A 6,077-nucleotide genomic window follows, 5' to 3' on the forward strand; every position below is an offset into this window, starting at 1 on the left:
ATTTATTATAAGGATCTGCAAAACAATTGCTATTAGGAATTCAGAGCAGTTTCTTTTATGTTTATAGTACGTACGTTTTCCTTATTTAAAGCCAAATGAATCACCAATAGTTACATTGAACAACACATGTTCATCTATTAATACTTTAATTCAAATCTGCAATTAAAGGCGGGGTTGGTAATTTCCGAAAACTAGCATGATTTTGAAAGTAGCATTCCCTCAGTGCTCAGTCTGCACCCACCCCCTCCCCTCTGTCCTCCCTCAAAAGCCACACCCCTCACTTACATGCACAATCACCATTGGTCCAGAAGCTGACCTCAGCTCATGCTTTGAGTGTCGGGCTTGTGCATGCATTTGGTAGAGAACGAGCAGGGAGACAGGGAGGTGTGATTGGTTCATCAGATTGGTACCTCTTGGCAGACATTGGTCAAAGTTTTTACAGGCTTACAACTGCTACAGATGACGGATTTTCTTCGTTCCATTTTCAGAGCACATGAGTTTTTAATGTCTGTCAGGCTCTAAAGACAATTTCAACCAAAATCTGTATCTGTGTATCTGGAGAAAATTACGAGCCCTGCCTTTAACGTGTTTTCATCTGGGTTAGAGCAGCAGCGTACGGACCAGCAACAGATGCGTCAGCAAAGACAAAAATAATGAATCAGTGAACGCTGATGAAGGCTTTTTGCTGAAACGCATCCATTGCTGGTTTATACACTTCTGATCTACTCAGATGAAAAGACGTTAAAGGACATTAAATCTGAATATTAGAAGTTCTCTCACAGATTCAAAAGAATGACATGCAACCACATCATTTCTCAAGCACATAATCTTTTTGACCCTCTAATGAGCCCATAGAAATACGACTCTGGTAACATTATACAGACTGAAATAAAGCTGGTGAGATCTGGTTTGCTGACAAACTAAGATTATATGAGAAAGTCTATAAGGTTGTACCTTGCAGACATCTTGATTGCTTCTTTTAAAGCATGTTTGTACGACCCAAAACACAATTTTTGTCTGCGTCCGGAGGGACCAGTCATCTATCAGGCATGATTGATAACCATACTTACACTTTGACATATACTTTTTAAGGGCTATTCCATCTTATTGTATGTTTACTAGTTTTGAACAGTCCAGATAAATGGCCCTTAATAATTTCAAACCGGGTAGCAGCGTCAAGCTTTAAAATACTTGATTTCCCTCCAACAGAAGAGTTTCTAAATTGAAAAAGAATACTATACCATGTAATTACCAAAGTCCCAGTTATAGTTTGTGTTGGATTATGTTGATTGTCTCATTTGTTTTTGAGGCTTGTACTGTAATTATATTGTTACCAAATTGTTCTAGTGTTGGACTGTGATTATGTTTATGATAGAGACAATGTGCTATCTTTGCTAAAAAGTTGAAAAAAAGAGTCCTCTTATGAAATATATTGGAATGCCAATTTAAGAATATATTTGAATGTGTCCATATGGAAACCAGTAAACGGTATTATTGTATGTTCAGTAACTTGAATGACTTTAATAACTTACATGTTTGCAACTCATAGTTGACCTACTGGTATAATGAATGTTTCTATGGTATTCTTTGTATTGTCAGGACTGACCTACCTGTTTAGAGATTTATATTTTCATAAATGTTGTACTTACATTTTGTTACAGAGTTGTTTAACGGGAAAAACAGAAAAAGAAACTTACGTCTGAAGCAATATGAAACTAGTGTGTATGCATTGTTTGTATGAAACATTTTAATGTAATAAAATGGTTCACTTTTTGCCTCCAGTGCACACGCCTCGGGCTTTTTCTCTGTTATTAGTAGAGGTTGTTTGAAGGCATTGTGATCTTCCTGCTTTCATACATGGGTGTTTTACGTACTGCCTTTGTTTGTAGACAAGACAATGAGTGACAAGAATACATTTTTAATTTGCTAAAATTAGCACAACCCTGGCTTACTGGTAGCTGAAAGTCCGGTTGCAGAGCTGCTTTGGAACAGGTTATTCTTCAGGCTGAATATTCTGACAGCCACAAACACACACAAGCGCGCACACACACACACACACACACACACACACATTGTGTATGCAACACAACTGTAAAATGATTTGATAGCCCAGTAATTGCTCCTCTGCACTTCATGTTGAACGCCTGACAAGCCTGGTGAATATTTCGCCAACAGCAGCTGACATTGTCATTATAATTAGAGGATGCATGTGCATGTGCACCTGCACACCGTCCTGCACCAAACAAACCCACACATACAGATACACACGCACACACACACACAAAGTTGCAAAGCAATCACATCCAAAATCAAGCTGTGATTGGCCAATAAAAGCTGCGTTGCTTTGGGCTACCAGTTTAATTTCCCAGTGGTGTCACTCTAAGCCTGTGTGTGTGTGTGTGTGTGTGTGTGTGTGTGTGTGTGTGTGTGTGTGTGTGTGTGTGTGTGTGTGTGTGTGTGTGTGTGTGTGTGTGTGTGTGTGTGTGTACCCTGTCTCCACGGGAACATCAGGCATTGCCACGCCTCTCATTGTAATGGCAGTGAGCTCATGTCTGTTGGCTATTGGGGCTGCTGCTGCTGCTACCAGTCCTTATGACAACAAGGGCTCGGCTATCGCTAGCACATTCCACCTGCAGGCATATAATTACACGGCTTGTTTGTTGAACGGGAGGTCTCCACAGGTCACACACTGCGCGCTTGTGTGTGTGTGTGTGTGTGTGTGTGTAGTTTGTGTGTGTCCTACAGTAGGTACATTATGGCATTGACTCTTATTTACACAGCCTGAAAATAGCCGCTTCATTGTCAGCTGCGTTCACTCTTTAAACCAGGGCCCTCTTTTTGTCATCAAGGATTTTTTCCATCTGTAACCTGTATTTTTCAGCGATGGGGAAGCCTGTGACTCACACATATTCACCCACTTCCCCTCCCCCCTGTTTTCTTCTTTGACAGGGGAGATAACTCCAAACACTTTAACCTTTCTGGCAGCTGAAATTTAAGTATAACCCTGTTCAGGATAAGCTCAAAAGCTCCTCCTCTGGTTGTTTGACTTACTAAAAGCCTTTAACCAAATATTGTTTGTTTGCGCAGGGAATTCACATCAATTTCAGGCCGCTCACAGACAGAGTACATTCAAAAAGTGCAATTCCTTATCTGTGAGGTAAGTTATAACAAATCCAGTCACTGAAACACAACAGCTAAAAAACGTCTCTTTTATCTTGTGTTCTTTCGCCATGTTTCCCTGATTTTCTCAATGCAAGATCCCCAGTTTGGAGAGATAACTACCATCAAGCCCTGACCTAATTCATGTGAAGCATGCTGGGAGGAGATAAACACTGATACAGGACGGTTTCTCCAGTGCTCTGTTTGATTTCAGGTGAACAGAAGGATATACTGTATGGGATGTTAGAAGAGCTGTTTGCCTCTGATTGGTTCAAGAGGACAGGACCAAAGAGAAAATAAAATATGGTGAAGAAAATGCGATTTTAATGCTGCTGTGCACAAAATGTTAAGTCCAGTGATTCATCCTTTACCCATAAGGGTTTTTCTTTCTCTTTTGATTTTTGACAATGATTCAAGATGAGTTTGAGGCACCAGTCCAGCTATGACTCAGTACAGACCAAAGTCCATTTATCTTTTCGTCAAATCGCACGTCACTGCTAAAGTCAAATATTCAAAGTCATTGGCCTTGGTATGAAGAGCCTCTAGAATGACAAAAGGTGTCAAACATAAAGATTTAGGGCAAGGTTATGCACACCCAAGAGAAATATTCAAATTATTTCTTGTTGTGTCAGAAGAAGTGAGAGGTCGAAAGGACAAAGTTAATGTTTCGCTGTAATCACTGTCGGCCACCTGAAGGTTTTTATTTAGTTGCTGTTGTTTTGCTTTTGCAAGGTTAAAGTAAAACCTTGATCCCTGGAACAGCAGAAAAAAATGTAAATAGTCTTCTGACTCCTCAAAGCACTTTTACACTGAGGTCTCACCTACCTATTCACTTCCATTCACACACTGATGGCAGAGGTTGCTATGTAAAGTCATCTCATTCATACGCCGTCAACAAAGCAGCGGGAGCAACTTGGGGTTTAAGTGTCTTGCCCAAGGACACATCGGATGTCTGACTGCAGGAGCTGGGGATCTAACCCCCAACCTGAGAGATGACCAACTCTACCAACTGAGCCCCAGCTGAAAACAATCTAACCAAATGTTCCATTGAGCTGCTGTTTTGGTGCTTTAAGTGATAAAACATGTTAACAGTGGATGAAAAAATACAGTGAGCCTCAAAGTTAAAGGTGACATAGGAGAGAATGTACTTTCAGATCTCAAAAATGTCATTTGAATTTTCTCCTACCATTACAATTATGCAAAAGTCTACTTATTAAGATGGGGAAACAACTAGTGCAAATAAAAAAACAAAGCTTAGTCCCATTAGCATCTCTTAAGCCCAATAACTGATTTTGCACAGTCATAGTTTGAATACAAAGGATCAGGTTTAGGCAGCTACAGTGACCATATTAGACTGTTTACCCTTGTTTCCACTCTTAAAGCTATGCTAACCATCACCTGGTTGTAGCTCATTCTTTTTATTTGTGGACCTGTTTAACGTTTTGGAAAGTCCCTTTTTAGCTGTCTAGAGAGCAGGATGAGACGATTGATACCATTCTCACATTTGCTAAATTCTACACTTGGGCCAGTCAATAACGTTTTCTGTTCATTAAAAATAACATAAATGACTAACCAAGTTGACGTTATAGCTAGCAACATTGGCTTTTGTGGACTGCCTCTCCTAGTTCAAATCTTTATGCTAAGCTAAACTAAGGCCAACACCACTTAGCTTTACCTTCAATATTTATTTAATTGAATTTGTGGAATAAGCAACAGCAAGGACATGATTAGCTTAGCTTAGCTTAAAGACTGTAAGCTTGGGAAAGCAACTCTGGCTTTATCGAAAGGTTAAAAAAAATGTGATTACCACTTCTTAAGCGCACTAATTTAAATCATAACTTGTAAAGTGTAGAGCTGTGGTTCATCAGAGGTTTAATCTAAATATAAATTTGTGCTAAGCTAACCTGTAAGCTGGCTGTTTTTATTGAATAGATAAACCTGTTCTTTTATTGTATCTTTTAGAAACTGTCTTTGTTCTGAGTCACAGTTTTATTCAGGTCCTTTTAAGAAGCTGTGTTTGGAAAAGAGTGAGGGGGGGGGGGGGGGGGGGGGGGGGGGGCAACAGTAGAGTGACTGACAAAGTTGGAAGGCATTTATGAGGCACCACTGACCAATCATGACTTTGAAAAAGTCTGGAAGGGCTCTATTTTGCATTTCTCGTGTCACATTGTTGTCATGTTTTGTGTCACAGTGTTAGCTTTTCCTGTCAACTTAAGAGCAGAAAAATATCTCCAGTCCAGCGTTACTCAATGATTTTCAAATTTTTCTAAAAAGAAAAGTATCTGAAAAAACCTACCTACATCATTAATACATACAAAAACAAATTTTTACATAAACCGATGGCAGTCTAATGAGTAATTACTCCTATTTTGCTGTTAAATAAGAATTCCAGGTACTTTTACTGTGAAATTTCAAGAACAAAGGAGCTAAATAAGGCCACCACCAACATTCATGCTCTACTTAATGCACTGTTGATTTCTGTATCTGACCCCTCCAAGGATCAACTTACTCGTGTGTCTGTAAACACCTAAACTGGTTCTTCAGTTGTGTGTCATCCTTGCAGAGTAATTATGTGTATCTGTGAAGAAATAAAAAACAGGCCTGTCCCTGCACTGTTAAAAGTAAAACAAAAATGTCTTTGTGTGTGTATAAATTGAACATATTCCGTGTAAATGTTGGATTAGACTCAGAATTAGTGACTCATTCTCAGTGTTTTAATTGTATTTTTTTTTTTTCCCTGTCCTGAGCTATAGAACTAAGTTTTCTTATGGGGAAAGCAAGTGTTGAGGGGTGACCCCGCTCTAATCACATCCCAGTCATATGATCAACATAGTGACTGTGAGGAGGCAGGTCAGGTTAAGCTGAGTCAAGCTGCACAACAGGTTGCAAGGTTCAAACAGGAAGTCAGGGATGTTAAA

Source organism: Labrus mixtus, chromosome 23 (genome assembly GCF_963584025.1).
Source record: "Labrus mixtus chromosome 23, fLabMix1.1, whole genome shotgun sequence".
Lineage (NCBI taxonomy): Eukaryota > Metazoa > Chordata > Actinopteri > Labriformes > Labridae > Labrus > Labrus mixtus.